Source organism: Myxine glutinosa, chromosome 1, assembly GCF_964187855.1.
Source record: "Myxine glutinosa chromosome 1, kmMyxGlut1.1, whole genome shotgun sequence".
NCBI classification, from domain to species: domain Eukaryota; kingdom Metazoa; phylum Chordata; class Myxini; order Myxiniformes; family Myxinidae; genus Myxine; species Myxine glutinosa.
This window is the reverse complement of record NC_136261.1, coordinates 359,422,001-359,442,134: the sequence shown is the minus strand read 5'-3', so window position 1 is coordinate 359,442,134 and position 20,134 is coordinate 359,422,001.

Below are 20,134 nucleotides of genomic sequence, written 5' to 3'. Positions count from 1 at the left end.
TCTTGACGATAGACCAGAAATCTAGACTCATCACTGAAGGTCACATGATTCCAGTGTCCTGTCTGCCATTGACGGTGCTCTCTGGCCCACTGCAATCGGCACTGGCTGTGTTGTCTGGTCAGGCGTGGCTTTCTCAGGGGACGCCTGTCACGATAGCCTGCTCGAACCAGTCATTGGTTGACTAGCCTTCTGGATACAGGCACATTTGTCAGTTGCTGCCACTCAGCCCTAAGCCGATTAGCTGACTTGGTACGGCCATTGCAGACTAACTGGTGCAGCTGGCGATCATCTCTCCTTGTGGTTCTGCGTGGACGTCCTGGCCTCGGTATTGGAGTAGGGACACCCCTCTGAGCATTTCGTTTCAGGATCATTGACACCTGACCTTGAGTGATGCCATACTGCCGAGCAATAGCACACTGTTTCATGCCAGAATTTCGTAAAGCCACCACTCCATGACAAACAGCATTGTCAAGTTGACGGACCATCTCCAGAGGAAGCAGCAATAACTTTTGTAGACGTGCAGCAGTCGTTTTCCACTCATACAGAACGCAACAACCCTTATATACCCGATTGTGAAACCAATCGTCAAATGTACCTGTCCTTACATTTTGTCACGCCACAAATGTACCTGTCCAAACGATATAATCCTGTTATTGACTTCTTGCTGCGAAAGACAATCAGTGACATGGTTCTTTCAACAAAGGCATCACCGAAGGGTAAAAGAAACTCACCAGATTGATATACTGAGTTAACAAAGTAAACCCAAGTCAAGAAAAATATATATATTCCATATTAAATGCCAAGTCTGTATGTTAATGATGATGTCATAGGTGCCTCCATTATGACGTCATAATTCGACAAGTACAAAACTTCATCCGATTAAGATGAAATTTATTGAGCATAATCTAGGAATAAATTAGTTTAGAAAAAATATAATGATGACGTCATCGGTCACGTGGTTGGGTCGCCATATTTGTTTTAACACAAAAGCCTTGAAAACGACTGAAAATACATACTGGTGAGGGTTTGCAATCTCTGATTGCTCTTCCTTGTTGGTAATGTTTCACCTTTTTATTAGTCCCCCACCGGTGTACACCGGAGGGGAGTATAGGTTTGCACTCCGTCCCTCTGTCTGTCTGTCTGTCCGTCCGTCCGTCATGCAAAGAACAGTTTTCCAGACTTTTTTTTCTAAACTCTTAACGATAATGATTTCAAACTTGGTACATGGTTTCCTCATGATAAGTTACAGATCAAGTTCGAAATTCACGACGTTGCGATCATTTTTGACAGAGTTATGGCACTTTGAACTTTGGAAATTTCCTCAACAGTTTTCCGGATGACAGACTGCCGGTAGGGGACACGTATTGCAGCGCAATACTCAGAATGCTTGTTAGTCCCCTACCGGTGTACACCGGAGGGGACTATAGGTTTGCACTCCGTCCCTCCATCCGTCAGTCTGTCAGTCCGTAAGTCCGTCACGCAAAGACGTCACGCAAAGACGTCACATCACGCAAAGACGTCACGTCACGCAAGTCCATCACGCAAAGACGTGACGCAAAGCAAATTCGTTCTTCAGAATCATTGGAATCTCCCGCGATGAAGGTAACTCCAAGGGCCTTTCACTCACTCACCACAGGCAGGTTGGTGGTCTTTCCGTCTTCTACCGACTCCTCTCTGGCCTTGCCCCCCCAGCCCTCTCTGCGCTCTGTCCCCCAAATATTCCTACAGGTCGCACAAGATCTGCCTGCAACCCTCTTATGGTTAAACTGCCAAAATCAAGACAAAATCAAGACTTTCTGCTCACCATTGAAAATGAACCGCTCACCTTCACTCCTTCATTCCTCTTTTCTCCCGCCTCTGGAACAAACTCCCTCACTCTCTTCAATCCCACTCCACCCTCCAGGTCTTTAAAACAGCTGTTCACCACCATCTCTTATCCTCCCCCATCCAAAACCTTGATCTTTTCTACCCCCGCTAATTTCGGTCCCCTTGTGTTTTATACCTTTCCCCCCCCCCCCCCTTCCCACGCCTCCTGCCCCCAAGCCCTCTCCCTCCCACACACTTCTCCCTGCTCTCAAATGTTGTGGTTGTGTGCTTCCCCTTCTCTCCCCATCCTGTCTTCCGCTCCCTCTTTTTGTATATTTTGTTTGTCTGGTTGATTTGTTAGTGAAATAAATGTTAGCTCTTTCACGAGCCTCGATTCAGTATACCAAAAACAAACAAAAAAAACAAAAAAACAGTTTTCCGGACTTATTTTTCTAAACTCTGAATGCTAATGATTTGAAACTTGGCACATGGTTTCCTCATGATAAGTTACAGATCAAGTTCGAACTTCACGACGTTTTGATCATTTTTGACAAAGTTATGGCACTTTGAACTTTGGTAATTCTGATAATTCTGATGATCCTTAATCCAGTGCCATTTTAAGTTTTAATTTCCTTTAAAAAAGATTTTCTCTGCAATAATAGGACCGATTCAGATCAAATTTTCACCGTAGGGGGGACTCGGTCTGTATAATATTTTAATGGTAATTATGACGTCACAGGTCACGTGGTTCTGTCGCCATATTGTTTTTCGTGAAACCACAAAAACCCCTTTTTCTCTGCAACTGCTGAACAGATCGAGGCCAAACTTTGCAGGCAGCATCGCATACCCATGACGAACAAAAAAGTCAGCGAGCATGACATCATGTGTCACATGGTTTCAGAGTTATGACGTTTTTAAGCATGAACCTTTAAAACCGAGCTCCTCCGTCATTTTTGATCCAATCGAGGGGAAACTTCACAGATCTGTTCAGCATGTCAATCTACTAAAATGTCCTTTTGGAATTTGCGATAGGTCACGTGGTTTGGCAGATATCGTTAATTAGAAGGAAATTATTTAAAAAATGGATATCTTGTTTATTCTAGAGTTCTCCTCAAGCCGCACCGGGCGCCCTCAGCCTCGTCTGCGAACGTCAAAAGCGCGACACAGCGCGCGCTTTCGGGAGGGGCAGAGCCAAGCCGAGCAACATATATATACACATCGATCATTGATCGTGAACCGGAAAATATAATAAATTACTGATATTTAGCGACTCGAAAGGTTCTTTATCAACAACTTATTTTGTCGTGCTTCTGCTGACCTGTCTACAAGGTGTATAAATCGAAGTCCCGAGTGCGAATCACAGGTGAGCCCGTCCTGAGGTAATTAGCGATTGGGAACGATTCAGAACCTGTGGGTAAATAACCCTTAGTAATTTCCCCAACAGTTTTCCGGACGACAGACTGCCGGTAGGGGACATGTATTGCAGCGCAATACTCAGAATGCTTGTTGTATATAATTTGTATTTGATGTCCTTTTGTGAGCCTTTAAAATACTTGTTTTACTCTAACTGTAGCACCCTGCGTTGGCATACATCTGACTAGCTATTTTAATATTTTGATAAGTTCAGTGCTGTGTGTAAGTTCTCCCACTGTTCTCATTATTTCACCAGCACTTTACCATAAAAAGCGCTTTGAAGGAATGTTGCTGTCTAAGCAACAGTGTGCGAGGATCATACCTTAGTGTCTGGACATTTGTCTCATGTAGAATGGAAAAGCATCTCATTTATCAAATAATTCGAAATATAAATGATTGACGTATTTTTAATTCTAAAAAAGAGGTGAATGAATGGATTTTGTTTTCCTTTTTTAGCATTAAAACATTATCAGAACTAGAGAGGTCATAGAACACGATCCCCGCACACTAGTGTTCAAGTACGGTATACACTGTCAGACCCCGACATTCATGGGGGATACATTCCTGAAAATTGCCTCGAATGTCAGAGCAATGTTTCAATGGGGAAAAGGGGGATCGGTTCCCAGCGGTTTGTAATTCATAAAGAAAATTTTTAAAGTTTTCCGAACACGAGTGCACATCAATACATTTTTATTAAAAATGCTTACAAATAAATAAAAATACTGTAAACCTTTCCAAAAGTTTAGCTCTCTCTTTTGCCGCAAGTTTATGTTACTTTATTGAAAATGAACCGTTTGTTTTGCTTCGATCTTGCGTGATTCACAAAACGCATCTTGATCCCGGAAATAGTTTGCCTTTTCATCAGCTCAGAGTTAAAGCTTGAATGATGAAACGGTATTCTGTATTATCTTACGAAAACAGAAGTTGAGTTTAAAAATGCATAAATTTAAATGCTCTGGCATCACAGCCCTTGCGTTAGAATTTCATTTTATTTTGGATCTAAAACAAAAGTTCATTTTTACTTACCATGAAACAGCCTCGCTGATCGGTGCAAGATTTATTCCATAGATATTGCCATGTTAGATACTAGCAAATGCCACCCATCGCTTCGCTGACGGGAATAAGAGGGAGAGAGAGGGAGAGAGAGAGAGAGAGAGGTGGTGGGGGGGGGGGGGGGAGGAGAGGGGAGAGAGAGGGGGGGAGGTGGGTGGGGGGGGGGGGGAGAGAGAGGAGAGAGAGAGGTGGGAGGGAGAGAGAGGAGAGGGGAGAGAGAGGAGAGAGAGAGAGGTGGGAGGGAGAGAGAGGAGAGAGGAGAGAGAGAGAGGTGGGGGGGGGGGGGCGGAGAGAAAGAAAGAGAGAGGTGGGGGGGCGGAAGAGAAAGAGAGAGAGAGAGGTTGGAGGGAAAGAGAGAGAGAGAGAGAGAGGTGGGAGAGAGAGAAAGACAGGTGGGAGAGAAAGACAGGTGGGAGAGAAAGACAGGTGGGAGAGAAAGACAGGTGGGAGAGAAAGACAGGTGGGAGAGAAAGACAGGTGGGAGAGAAAGACAGATGGGAGAGAAAGACAGATGGGAGAGAAAGACAGATGGGAGAGAAAGACAGGTGGGAGAGAAAGACAGGTGGGAGAGAAAGACAGGTGGGAGAGAAAGACAGGTGGGAGAGAAAGACAGATGGGAGAGAAAGACAGGTGGGAGAGAAAGACAGATGGGAGAGAAAGACAGGTGGGAGAGAGAGAGGAGGGGATGGGAGGGGGAGGTAGGAGAGAAGGGGTGAGGGAACGAGGGAGTGTGTAAGTATTTATATATATATATTTCCTGCTCTGATGAGATAGACTGTGATCTTGCGAGAGCATGCCTTGCGACCTTGATCTTACCAATAAAGTAGTATATTACATGGACGAAATGTGTTTTAAGCAGTATCACGATATTTTAAACCATTTTCAGTGGTTGCTGGGAGACATGGCAGCATGTAGAATCATACTAAAGGAATCATAAGATTTAAAACTAAACAACAGACATGTAATTAAATAATCACTTGCAGTTACTGGTCAAAAATATTTTTTGCACTCACGAAAAACTATGAATACATGAAGAACAGGTCCACAAATGTAAAAGCAGGTCACATTTTATCAACCGCGAATACGTGGGGTCCGTGAATGTTGAGGTCTGACAGTATTTCAATTTGAATGGAATAACAATGTCAAAGACCGATAAAAGAAAATCCGGAAGTTTAGTGCTACCGAAGCAGTCTTATACACCACTCGAGTACATTGTTGTCTTATACATCACCCTAGTCTTATACACCACCCTAATCTTATACACCACCCTAGTACATTGTTGTCTTATACACCACCCTAGTCTTATACAACGCCTTAGTCTTATACAACGCCTTAGTCTTACACACCACCTTAGTCTTACACACCACCTTAGTCTTATACACCACCTTAGTCTTATACACCACCTTAGTCTTATACACCACCTTTGTCTTATACACCACCCTAGTACACGACATTGAGTCACAGTTCAGGAGATGGAGGCTTTATTGATCACCATAGAACGCAGTGTCAATTGGCATCGTACATATCCGTTTTGGCGGCCTCTTCTTCACCACGATATTCTACCCTCTCACATGCCACGTCGTCTCATGCTATACAACGATATATAGCGTGTTTCTTGGAAGTATTATAAAGGTGATATGTGTTCTACAGCATTCAAGTATATAATTCAATTTAAATAAAGGTTTAGAGGCGTATAAATGAATGAATTCCGGGTCTTACCGCCATTTTACTCAGCGTCTACATTAGTTATTCGTGCCTGGTGTTTGTATCCTTTATAACGTCTTTAAAGCAGGAAGTTTCCTGTTTGAAATGACTTTCAATTTCATTTGAATGTCAGGCAGACAGAGTAAAAATATCATCTCACCCCTCTGCGCGTCTGCGATCGGGACAAATTCAAAGACAAAGTACAGTAAAAAGGAAAACTTGTCTTTATATTCATACTAGTACCCGACTGCAAAGCCGCAATGAGCCGGCGAAGCCAAAGCCTCTTGCCACTATTTTACCCATCACTCTGGCATCAGTAGGTTAGGTAGTTGGTAGTAGGTAGGTGTAGTAGGTACCGTACCTAGTTCAAAATGACACCATTTGCATTCTGGATGAGATTAAAATTTATAAAATTTCCTTCTTGATTAATTCGGTGAATTCCGTCTCAACTTCGGATATTTCCAGCCGTGAAAAACTCTCCCCTACGGCCGCGAGATTTCTAAACAATAATTCTTCGTCAATTTTTGAATATTTGACGCCGTTTTCAGCGTCCGAAACGCGGGTACCGGTAATAAGCTTTATTGAAATATTTTTTCAAATGCTCGAATCTCAATGGTTCCGGTGTTTGGTGACGATTTTCGTTGAAGATAACCAGGGCCTATGCGGGCCCGGGGAACGAGGTTGGTCTTAAAGTATTTTAATTACAAATTAGAGGTGCATAAGATTGTGAATCAAACAAAGACGGGTGAAACAAACTCCTATTGAACTTTTTCGCAATTTTTTATGCATACTTCCGCATCCGCAATATGGCGGCCTCCATTGAGCTATTTAGTGCGTCAAAGCTTGGAATTCTCAAGGGATCCAGCAAAATCTGGCTTTTCAACATAATATGTACGCGTTCATTCACAACACCGGCTTCGCCGGCTATTATGATTCGTGGTAAAAATATAACATTCAACTTAATTAAGGTGTTGCTTGATCATAAACTGATTGGACGGACGGGCATGAACCAAATCCGTAAAACTTATTTTTGCTTCGCGTGCGTGGGGTATGAGAGATATGCCAACGCTTGTATTCCAAATAAGTACATATGCAATTATTTTTAAAATTTTTTTACATGTATGTACAGGTATTTTGCTTTTGACCATTTAGTCGCTTGTATAAATGTTTAGTACTCTCTAGATGGGCTAAAAGTTGAAATTTTGTATACTAATGTAGCTTGAAGCCACCAATCCAGAAAGAAATCACGAAACTGTCCAAAATGTCTTTAAACAAAAGTCTTCAGAATTTCATTTAATTAAGTCTTGTGCGGAGAAAAGGTTAGGTTCCAGACACCTACCCATCACCAAAAAATAGTATAGTAAACATTTATATTATATATATATACGAGTGGGGCATACTTGCAGACTGCAAGCAGATATACCGGGGTACATCCTATGTGCAGACATAATAAATCTAAGGATTATATATTTGATGAAGTGGATTGTGCTTGCCTTCTGCAAGCATCTAACCAAGTGATCAAAATGAGCTCTTAACTTAACACTTTACAGGTATAATCTTACTATAATTCACCAAATGTCTGTCTGTCTGTCTGTCCGTCTGTTCCCAGGTACCGCAAAAACGGCTGAACCGATCGCAACGAAATTTTGGGTGGGTATTCCTGGGACCCCCTGGAGTAAAATAGGCTATATTGTTTTCCCATTTTTCCAAATTTCCAATTTTTCCAATTTTCCAGTTTTTCCAAACACGATGGTATAATATTTACCGATATGAACAGTGATGTGGTTTTTATTGAAATTCTACAAATACTGTTTAGATTTTGATGGTTTGCGTGTGATATGATTTAACGGATGTTTATATAAATCGTTTAAAATAAAAAAAGCCTTTAATTTCTGATATTTTGCCTTTTCATTTGGGCCTCCCAATTGAAGCCCCGCCCGTAAGGCGGGTACCGTTGCTAGTAATGTTTAATGTAAAAATGTCAAAAGTTATTAAAAAAACAAAACTATTATTAGCTGACGGGATTGTTACCACACCTGGAACGAAGTTCAGGGGAGCTTATGCCATGGCGCGTCGTCCGTCCGTCAGTCCGTAAATGCTTGCAACTTCTTCTCTGAAACCGCTGATGGGATTGTGACCAAACTTGGATAAAATTATATATGGAATGTTGCAATTCAAGTTTGTTCACGGCATTAAATAAATCGGGGTCAAAGTTGGCCCAGGTTTGCCCCCCCCAAAATATATATTTGCTTTCTTTTCTGAAACTACACACACTATTCCAATGGAACTTGGCCACAACGTTCCGTTCATCACCCATGATGTGCCAGCATTTGTTTATGGCATTAACAAGTCGGGGTCTAAGGCGGACTAGGGGGTGGGGGGAGGTCCCCCCCCCACCCCCCAAATGGGTATTTGCTTTCTTTTCTGAAACTACACACACAATTTTGATGAAACTTGACCACAACCTTCATCACCTGTAATGTACCAAATGTTTGTTCATGGCATAAAAAGAATCTGGGTTTAGGGGGTGTGCGGGTGGGTTTGACCCCCTAAAATAGGTATTTGCTCCATTCTCCAAAACTACACACACAGTTTTGATGAAACTTGACCACAACCTGCCCATGTTTGTTCACGGCATTAGAAGAATCGGGATCTGGGGGGGGGGGGGGGGGTTACGGGAATGGTGGTGGAGGGGAGGAGGGGGATGTTGACCCCCAAAATAGGTATTTTTTGTTTGTTTGTTTAAAGTCTTATGATTATGTTAGTATGATTCTACATGCTGCCCTGTCTTCTGGGCAACCATTCAAATTGGTTTAAAATACCGTCATACTGTTTAAAATACCGTTAGTTGGGGTAGTATACTGCTCTATTCCACCAGGTGAGCGTCCAGGGGTGTATTGCCCCCATTTTATGGATGCTTCCACATTGCATGTTGTTAACAACAAAGCGAATTTGAGTTATCAGCATGTTAAGTTAGCATCTTTGCTTTTTGATGTATTGATTGAATTTAGGTTAGTAACGATTGTGTAGCAGGCTGCTAGAGAGATGGTAATTCTGTCTAGTCTGGGGTTAATTCCCAACCTGATGATAAATGCAGTACAGTACAGTATTCATTATTTTGTACATTTTCAATACAAGATGTAATGAATGACAGAAATGTTAACTTTCTAGCCTACCTAGAATGTCCTAGTGCAGGACAGACGCTGCACAGATATATATATATATATATGTATATATATATATATATATATAATTTTATCTATATTATAATAGCCGTAGATGATTCTGTCTGTCTGTCTGTCTATCTGTTGGGTGTCTGTCCGGGGTGTGGCTTACTCGGTTTGCAGAGTAGCTCCACCCATAGCTCCACCCATTCTGGGAGTGGCTATAAACAAATATCCACCATTTTATTAACTCGCATAGCTTTGAGTCCTGTTTTGTAGGCCCGTGGTGTCTTGCTCTCCCCCAGTTTTATTTCAAATCAAATTCGATAAATCATTTCATTTTTCACAGTCGCTAACATAGTTTTAGACTCGGTTGAAAAAAAACGGGAAGAAAATCCGATGAAAGTTGCCGTTTATAGAACGAAATGAATTCTCAAAGGCCTGTAACTTCAAGGCCATTGAGTCTCTCTCACGCCTTTATCTCCAATCTAACTCACCATATGATTTCATTTTTATCGATGGTTTTACTTTTAGACTCGGTGTCAGCAATAATTGAGAACAATCCACACACGCGGGAAAATGCAGAGATATATTTTTTAAAATCGCGTCATGGTGTATCATACACCGCCCAACATGACACCGCCGGCAATGTGTCGATATATATTAAAAATTCGCTTTTGCTTTTCCGTTATGATATATTACTATTTCGTTTGATGATAGTCGTCACAAAAACGTCAACAATGATGCCGACATATATTTCTTCGTTTTTATTTCATTCAACATATTAGCCGGAAGTAAAATATGTTTCAGGAAATTACCGAGAGATATTTCTTCGTTTTTTTTATTAGTTATGTGCGCATACACTTTAAATAGGTTTATTTGAAATCTTTAATTTTCCACAAACATTCCACACACGCGGGAAAATGCAGAGATATATTTTTTAAAATCGCGTCATGGTGTATCATACACCGCCCAACATGACACCGACGTCAATGTGTCGATATCTATTTTAAATTCGATATATCATTTCATTTTTCACAGTCGCTAACATAGTTTTAGACTCGGTTGAAAAAAAACGAGAAGAAAATCCGATGAAAGTTGCCGTTTATAGAACGAAATGAATTCTCAAATGCCTGTAACTTCAAGGCCATTGAGTCTCTCTCACGCCTTTATCTCCAATCTAACTCACCATATGATTTCATTTTTATCGATGGTTTTAGAGTCGGTGTCAGCAATAATTGAGAACATTCCACACACGCGGGAAAATGCAGATATATTTTTTTAAATCGCGTCATGGTGTATCATACACCGCCTAACATGACACCGACGGCAACGTGTCGATACATATTAAAAATTCGATATATCATTTCATTTTTCACAGTCGCTAACATAGTTTTCGACTCGGTTGAAAAAAAACGGGAAGGAAATCCAATGAAAGTTGCCGTTTATAGAACGAAATGAATTCTCAAACGCCTGTAACTTCAACTTCAAGGCCATTGAGTCTCTCTCACGCCTTTATCTCCAATCTAACTCACCATATGATTTCATTTTTATCGATGGTTTTGGACTCGGTGTCAGCAATAATTGAGAACATTCCACACACGCGGGAAAATGCAGAGATATATTTTTAAAAATCGCGTCATGGTGTATCATACACCGCCCAACATGACACCGACGGCAACGTGTCGATATATATTAAAAATTCGCTTTTGCTTTTCCGTTAAGATATATTACTTTTTCGTTTGATGACAGTCGTCACAAAAACGTCAACAATGATGCCGACATATATTTCTTCGTTTTTATTTAATTCAACATTATTAGCCGGAAGTAAAATATGTTTCAGGAAATTACCGAGAGATATTTCTTCGTTTTTTTAAATTAGTTATGTGCGAATACACTTTAAATAGGTTTATTTGAAATCTTTAATTTTCCACAATATAATTTACTTGCCATTTATCATTTGATGATTACGAGACAAATTCCTCTTGAGGATCGTGACAATTCATGCGCTGCGTGGAAACTTCTATTTCCAAAATGAATGAGACGATCGATGAAGAACGCAGACTTGAACAGGATGCAGCAAGAAAACGAATGAGACGGGCGAACGAGTCCATCGACGAACGTCAATGCAAACTTGCGGGGTCACCCGTGGGAATCCCACGGGCATGGATGTGTGTGACATTTCGACATATTGAGTTAGATGCTGCACATTCATTTTTACAAAATGGTTACTGGCAAGTCATCAGATCCAGAAATGGTGTAAAAACCACCGTTTAGAGGCCATTTTTCCCCGCAAAGCGGGGGTTGGCCTTTTCGGGGACCGTGGTAGTTGTTGTTTTTTTGTCCCCTTTTTGAAGCAATGTTTTACGGCCGGATGCCCTTCCTGACGCCAACCCTTTTTGCCGCCTTCAACGACAAACAGGGAATTACCAGTGAACTGGTACTCAATTAGCCGACCTCGGAAGGATGACAGGCTGAGTCAACCCCCCTGGCATTAATTCGGCGATCGACCGAGATTCGAACCCAGGATCCTAAGCCGGCACCCTAGCCGCTAGCCCAACACCAGAAATGGTGTCATGAACACAATTTATTTACGCACAAGCACAAAAGCAAGACGGGCCGATTTCCGATTCCGACGGGCCGACGGGCGAGACGGGCCGATTTCCGATTCCGGCGGGCCGATTTGGAGCAAGAAAAAGAACGAGACGGGAGAAAAAGGAGAGAAACGAGACGGGGAAAGCCGATTGGAGAGGCGAGTGAGGCGCGATTGGAGAGGAGTGTGAGGCGCGATTGGAGAGGAGTGTGAGGCACGATTGGAGAGGAGTGTGAGGCGTGATTGGAGAGGAGTGTGAGGCACGATTGGAGAGGAGTGATTGGAGGGGAGTGTGAGGCACGATTGGAGAGGAGTGTGAGGCACGATTGGAGAGGAGTGTGAGGCGCGATTGGAGAGGAGTGTGAGGCGCGATTGGAGAGGAGTGTGAGGCGCGATTGGAGAGGCGTGTGAAGGATTGGAGAGGAGAGGAGTGTGAGGGATTGGAGAGGTGAGGGATTGGAAAGGAGAGGGATGTGAGGGTTTGGAGAGGAGAGGAGTGCTAGGTGGAGAGAGGAGAGTGTCAGGTGGAGACAGGAGAGTGTCAGGTGGAGACAGGAGAGTGTCAGGTGGAGAGGAGTGAGGGGTCACATATTATGTGAAATAACTAAATTCACACCATTTCTGGATCTGATGACTTGCCAGTAACCATTTTGTAAAAATGAATGTGCAGCATATAACTCAATATGTCGAAATGTCACACACATCCATGCCCGTGGGATTCCCACGGGTGACCCCGCTAGTATATATATATACAGTGGTACCTCGGCTTACGAGTGCCCCAACGTACGAGTTTTTCGGGATACGAGCCGTCGCTCGGGCGGTTTGTTGCTTTGGGATACGAGCCGAGATCCGATGTACGAGCTCAAAAAATTTATTTTTTTGAATTTTCCGGTTGTGGCTTCCGGTTCCGGTCACGTGGTTATCTTGCCGTGAAAGCATCTCTGCTTGGATATAAAACACGCAATCGTCGAAATACATGAGCGAGGAATCTCCTTGCTCCAGCCGGTGACGTCATCGGCGGGGATCCCCGCCTCCAGAGTGGCTGGTCACGTGACCGCCAAAGCGTGTCGCGCGTGCGGGTATAATGAGCTACACCTGTGGATCACGTGACCACGGAAGCACGCCTCGCTTGAGAGGCATGGCTTTCGGTTTGCGTTTTGCTTTATAAGGCGCGATAAATGGGCTTTTGAGTGTTAGCGGTTCATGGCGTTGACGGTTCATGACGGTTCATGACGGTTCATGACGGTTCATGGCGTTGACGGTCAAAAACCCATTACATCAATTTTACCAGGCACTGTACAGTAAGTACAGTGGACACCAAATGCACGGTGGAAGGCTAGAAGTAGAAGATCGTCCAAGACAAGTGAGAATAAGCCATACTTTGGAGATGACGTCATTCGCTGGTCCGATAACCAAAGATGTGGTATAAAAAACCAGGTGAGCTAACAATGCAGCAATGAAGGAATTCGGCCAAGGCACCGGCACACAACGACCTACCTACATCGAAAGACTCAATGCCAATGGTGACAGAAGCCAAGACGGCCGGCTTAAACACCGCCGAAAGACCACGGTGTACCAACTTACGATGCAGAACATCTTGCACTTAATATGATGACAACAGGTGCCATCCTCTGACGTACCATTACAGGTACAGGTACAGTACACGTGAGCACAGAGCAAAAGTTCACTGAAACCGAGATTAAGAAAAAAGAAAAAACACCTCGTGGTCCGTGCTCGATATCCGAGTTTCAATCTTTTCAAACACATGATGCTCTCGGTCACGGTATCTCCTGCGAGCTGCTTCTCCTTCAACCACACAAACAACAACTTCTCCATATCTTCATGGATAGAGGTCCGGAGCTTTGAAATAATCGTAACGCCCTTGGCTGGCGTTATAGCCTTTATGGACTCCTTCTGCTTCAAAATCGTACATATCGTAGAAGGAGTACGATCGTACTGCTTCGCCAAGTCGACAACACGCACACCTCACCTGGCATGCTCTTCTCCTCTGCTTAATAAAACCAGTTTATTTCTTTACATTCTCTTGTATTATGTACAGTATATACGAGGTCGTGCTTGTTTATACATTATTTGTTATTTATAAAGTACATTTTTGTTATTTAAAAGCACCTAACAAAAAAAATTGGTGTTTTTTTTTTGAGGCTGGAACGGATTAATAGCATTTCAATGCATTTGAATGGGAAAATTTGCTTTGACTTACGAGCGATTTGGCTTACGAGCTCCGTCACGGAACGGATTAAACTCGTAAGCCGAGGTACCACTGTATATATATATATATATATATATATCTATAATTATATATACATATATAATTATATATATATATATATATATATATATATATATATATATATATATATATATATATATATATATATTGTTGCGGATATGAGATTGGCCTCCATCCATATCCGCTTGTAAATATTCCCCTATTTCCCCAATACTTCCCAACTATCCCCAATCCCCCATTCCCTAGTCCCATTGTCTGTAAACAACACTCTGTAGACCCGACCTTCCCCTATTTCCCCCATTAAATGTCGCATCCAGGTCCACCGCATCTCACGTAGACAACTATAGGACATCTTGCTAGTTATTCTTAGTCTATGTCAGTTAAGGACTCGTTTCCATTAATTCTGACTCTTCGTTGCACCAGAATGTGATTGTATGGCACCGTTAGAAAGTTTAGGACCTCCCAATACCTCCCCGCAGCTCTTCCTCATGGTACAACAACAACAACAACAACAACAGCGGCGGCGGCGCGGGGAGTGTGCGTCCTCACTCCGGCTTGGTTAGCCGCCATTGAACATGTGCTCCGACGGGGTTACCACGCAGGGGCTCGCTGTCCGCTCCTCGTCAAGGGCGGAGCCCGGTAACCCCCCGCACCCAATAGAAGCGGCGGACCGATTCCATCTGGGGCGGAGACAACGAGCCGAGGGCGTGTCACTCCCCGCTGGGCATGCGCAGGAAGAGGGAGGTGACGTCAGATGCGCCCTCAGCTTGGAGAGAGAAGACGTCACCTCCGAGCGCGGCAATACCTCCCCGCAGCTCTGGACCGGACCGTGTTGATTCTGCCCCTGAGCCAAGGTGCACCTTGTGCTATCGACTGCCTGTCCTTCCTTGCCATCAATCCCTGTGTAAGTCAGTCTTGTCCCGTTTGTCTGTGGTCTGTCGGGGATAAGATAAGACTGTGTCTAAGTGCCCATCTTTTCTGTGCTTTACCTCTTACCGTGTAATCTACCCGTTTCTGCATCACCAATTATATCCTCCTCCGGAGGTCTTGAGAACTGTACCCCTTGTGTCGTTGCATTTATCCCAGCCGTTGTGTCCTTTCCTTCATTGATTTAGCATAGCGCGATTTGGTCAACGTCGGGCGGGATCGGGTTCTAATCGGGGAGTAACTGTTCGGACGCGGTAATACCAAACCGCTCGGTAAACTAACATCTAAAACCGCGTCTGTAACAATATATATATATATATATATACATATATATATATATATATATATATATATATATATATATATATATATATATATATATATATATATATATATATACTGTCGCGTAACCGTGGTTAACACCACAGTTACGGATGACCGATTTGCGAGACTTTAACTCCCGAGGCGAACACTCAATGGCGGACTCAAGTTCAACACCAACGCGCGGAATGGCGGGACGCAGCGAAGGCTCCGCAACCTTATCTATTAAAATCAAACACCCAGGAAAACTGCGTTCAGATATTATGTACAAAAAGTAATATAAGGGTTTATTAGGAAAAGTAAAGCCAGTGAAAAAGCCCGCCGGTAAATCTAATAACTCTAATAAACCTAAATCGGGACGTCCCCACACGACTGACAGCAAACACAAACGAGGGAGATTAATCACGAAAATAACACGTCCCGTCGTTCAAAATATACGCGGAGATCGGGCTTATCTGTCTTTGTCGTCTTGTATTGTTGGTGTCCAGCACCGCTCCTTCCGGCCCGATCGCACACCACGAGGCCCCTCGCTCCAAGCACCACGCGTCCGACGCAGGCCAGCGGCTCCACTTGACCAGGGACAGGAAGGACTCCTTTCAACTCCACTCGACTCGACGCGGGAGTGCTGGCAGCCAAGTGCCAACGAACTGCTCAGTGCCAACTGGGTGTGCTCTCGTGTGTCTCCTGCGACTCCCTACAACCCGAACTGCACTCGAACTGCGACTGGAATGGCGTGTCCTCTCCAACTCTCCACCACCGCTCAACTCTCTGGTGCCTGCCTGCGTCTGCGTCTGCCACGAAATGGCGTCCGACCGTCGCCTATATTGGTGGCCGATGACGTCACATTGGCGCACTCCTCAGCCAATCAAAGCCTCCCGCGACTCCTGACATCTCCCCCCTCCGCCACCCTGCGGTCCCGGCATAACACGTGCCGGCCAGGTTTGTAGGCCTTTGGAGGTGTACACGGTGGCGGCCACTTGTGGCGGTGTTTTTGACCTGGTTTCCTGTCAATTTAATACGAAGTCCTTGTCAGGGAAAGGGGATTATTTAATGTTGCGCTAAGGACCTAACTAATGTTTATGTGGTTTGCAGTGCCATAAAGGACAAAGGTTTGATTACTAGGTGATACTCACAGGGGCGTTACCTTTAATCCCTCACTATTTAACACTCGAATCTCCAGGTAGATCCACACTCATACATCTTACCCCGACAACCGCCTGAACATCAATAACTTATTACATGTAGAGTCCCTGTCACGACAGCCGAATACCTACCTATTCAGATCTACCTAGCTCTAGATGTTGCATTACCAAATTCATAACAATACATATATATATATATATATATATATATATATATATATATATATATATATATATATATATATATATATATATATATATATATATCTGTGCAGCGTCTGTCCTGTCCTGTGTTGTCCTGTCCTGTGTTGTGTTGTATTGTGTTGTGTTGTGTTGTCACTGAACTACTTTCTCAAACTTTTGTGAAATCGTACCAAGCTTCTGGTATGCACATATCTCTCCCGTCGGTATGTCCTTAGGATATTTTTTTGAAAAAATTTCCAATTTTATTATTTCTTTATTTTTGGAATTTTTTCGGGAAAAATTTGTTTTTTCAACTTGAGTCTTCAACTTCAATTGTTTATAAAATGTGATATCACGTATATTACAAATACATTTGTGCAAAATAATTGTTTGAATTATGATTGGTTTAAACCATGACAAAACGGCAACTCGGGTACAGTCATTTATCTATATATCTACACATCTGGGCAGTGTCTGTGTTGTCACTTAACGACTCCCTCAAACTTTTGTTTCCGTGGTTGTGAAGTGTTTTTAATAACGTTGTGGTGGTTTTGAATCACGTGGTGGTGAGGTATTTTGAATTATGTGGTGGTGATGTGTTTTTAAATGATGTGGTGGTGAGGTGTTTTTAAATCACATGGTGGTGAGGTGTTTTGAATTACGTGGTGGTGAGGTATTTATAATTATGGTGGTGAGGTGTTTTTAATTATGTAGTGGTGAGGTGTTTTGAATTCGTTGGTGATGAGGTGTTTGGAATTACGTGGTGGTGAGGTGTTTTGAATTACTTGGTGGTGAGGTGTTTTTAAATGATGTGGTGATGAGGTGTTCTAATTTCGTGGCTGTGAGGTGTTTTTATCACGTGTTTTATGGCTGTGAGGTGTTTTTATTACGTGTTTTATGGCTGTGAGGTGTTTTCAATTTCGTGGTGGTGAGGTGTGTTTAATTTCCTGGTGGTGAGGTGTTTTTATTCCGTGTTTTATGGCTGTGAGGTGTTTTAAATTACTTGTTGGTGAGGTGTTTTGAATTACTTGGTGGTGAGGTGTTTTGAATTATGTGGTGGTGAGGTGTTTTGAATTACTTGGTGGTGAGGTGTTTTGAATTATGTGGTGGTGAGGTGTTTTTAATTTCGTGGTGGTGAGGTGTTTTTATTACGTGTTTTATGGTTGTGAGGTGTTTTAAATTACTTGGTGGTGAGGTGTTTTGAATTACGTGGTGGTGAGGTGTAATGCATTACGTGGTGGTGAGGTGTAATGAATTACGTAGTGGTGAGGTGTAATGAATTACGTGGTGGTGAGGTGTAATCGTCCCAAATTTCCAGTCTGCACCTACCCCTCCCCTATGTGTGTGCTGAGGGGTTCTTTCTTGAAAAAAAAACATTCAACCAATACATCCACCATTCCCGCTTTCTTCAACCTAAATTGCTTATAAAAATGTAATATCACAAACACAACAAATAAATTTGTGCAAAATAATTGTTTGTATTATGATTGGTGTAAATCATGACAACACAGCAACTCAGGTACAGTCATTATCCTCAGCTAAAATAAGCCCGTTCCTGAGTAACGACGCTTGGTGAGGCGAGCGCAGCGGGCCGAGCCAAGCTAGTACATATATATATATATATATATATATATATATATATATATATTGTTGCGGATCTCCCGAAGCCCGTTCCCATTAAAAAGGGGGGATTAAACCCCTTTTTTCCCCCTGGGTCATCGGGTCCGCGAGGCCGAATCGCCACTTCCGGAGCAAACGTGAAAAAGGGTATCAGGACAACTTCGCACGTACCTTTAACCCACGCTGCCACGAAAGCGGGGACCGAACCTCGCACAAGCCATGCGTAATCGAGTACGCCTGAGCAGTATGCGTATCACGTGACTCATGCTGTTACTTTTATGGAACCCGATTCGAGCAGTTTTATTCGTACCATGCGAAGCCAATGGATGGAAGGGACGAGAATGGTCAAATCAAAGGAATAACACGATTTATTATTATTTACACAATGTACAATGATTTGCAGAAGGAAAGGGGACACAGAGCAGAAGCTTAATCAATCTTACTTATCCCCAGACACAGGGCCCACTCATGCACACGGGGAGAAGAAGAGAAGAAGTGCGCGCACCAAGCGTGCTTTGCCGTCTGTCGCCCCGGGGCAGCTCGCCCAGCATGGCTCTCTGATGTTCACGGCACGTATGCAGGCCAAGGCAGGCAGGAGGAGATCGCGCGTCTGTGGCCTGGCACAGGTCGTCCTCTCGAGCGCGCGATTAATACAGCGCAGAGCGCAGGGCACGGGGAAAGTTCGTGTATAATCTCGATCACCGCAATTCAACACACCCATTCTGCGGCATGGTTCTCGTGCGTGCTCAAGCTCAACACAACTCCACTCACTCTCACAGGGAACTGTAACTCAGCAGTTGAACTCACGATACTCTCCGGCTCTGACTGACGTGCACACGACTCTGACTCAGAACTCTTCTCACCTCTTCTGAGGTGGGGCGGGGGGGGGGGGGTTCGGAGCAGGGTTTTATGGCCCCGCCCCAAAGTCTCATTCGAATGTTCCAAACCCCGCCTCTGGTCGTCGTGGTTAGCCACTCCCCTCGAGCCCTGATTGGCGGCTCGTTCTTACCGGCCACTCCCTCCTGCAGTGCCTCCCTTCGGCCTCGCTAGACTTGTTCAGGCCTGCCACGTGGCATTTCAGCGTCAAAAGAACACCTAAGCTCACTGGCCTACTCAACGCAAAACTAAACACAGGAAAGGACTACGCTTACATTCACTAAGAAATAACTGAACTATCGCGAGGCTTCATGTTGTGGTGCGTCTACCTACGAGGGGGAATTAACCTTTATTCCATAACCACAACAATATATATATGTATAATGTGTGTATATATATATATATATATATATATATATATATATATATATATATACATATATGAATCAACATATATATATATATGAATATACATATACGAAATATACGAAATGTGTGTATATATATGTATATACATATATGTGCACATGTATATATTTCTTTCTTTCTTAAATTTTTTTAAGTGTTCATTATATCTCATGTAATTTTCTTGGAATTGCTGAACAATCTATAAACACATTGAAAATCCTCCAATCGGTATGATCGTTCTTTCCACACGTAATATATTTTGCCTTTTTGATGAGCGTGAGCTTTAATACCAGAGTTCTGTGTTTTATTTTTAACGCTGCATTGTTTGTAAAAGTTTTCCACATTTGCGCTGAATGTACACAACTTATTTACCTAAAATACCAGCTTTTCCTGAATTCATTTGTGTTTTCACAATGTGCGAGCTCTGCCTTTTCCTGTGATGTTCCTGGCATTTAACGCTGCGTTTGGTAGTTTTTGTCCATAACAGTTACCTCATCAATTTGCTTGAAGCAGGCTTTGGCAGAACGAGATGTGCGTTCACTCACTCAGAGATGACTGCTGCTACGTCTGCCCAGTGGAATGCAAATTGAATTTGTATCCTGCCCTTTGTGACACCATAGACATCAATTGATTGAATTTTGAAAGAGTAACTATTTATGCATGCAGCAGGGTA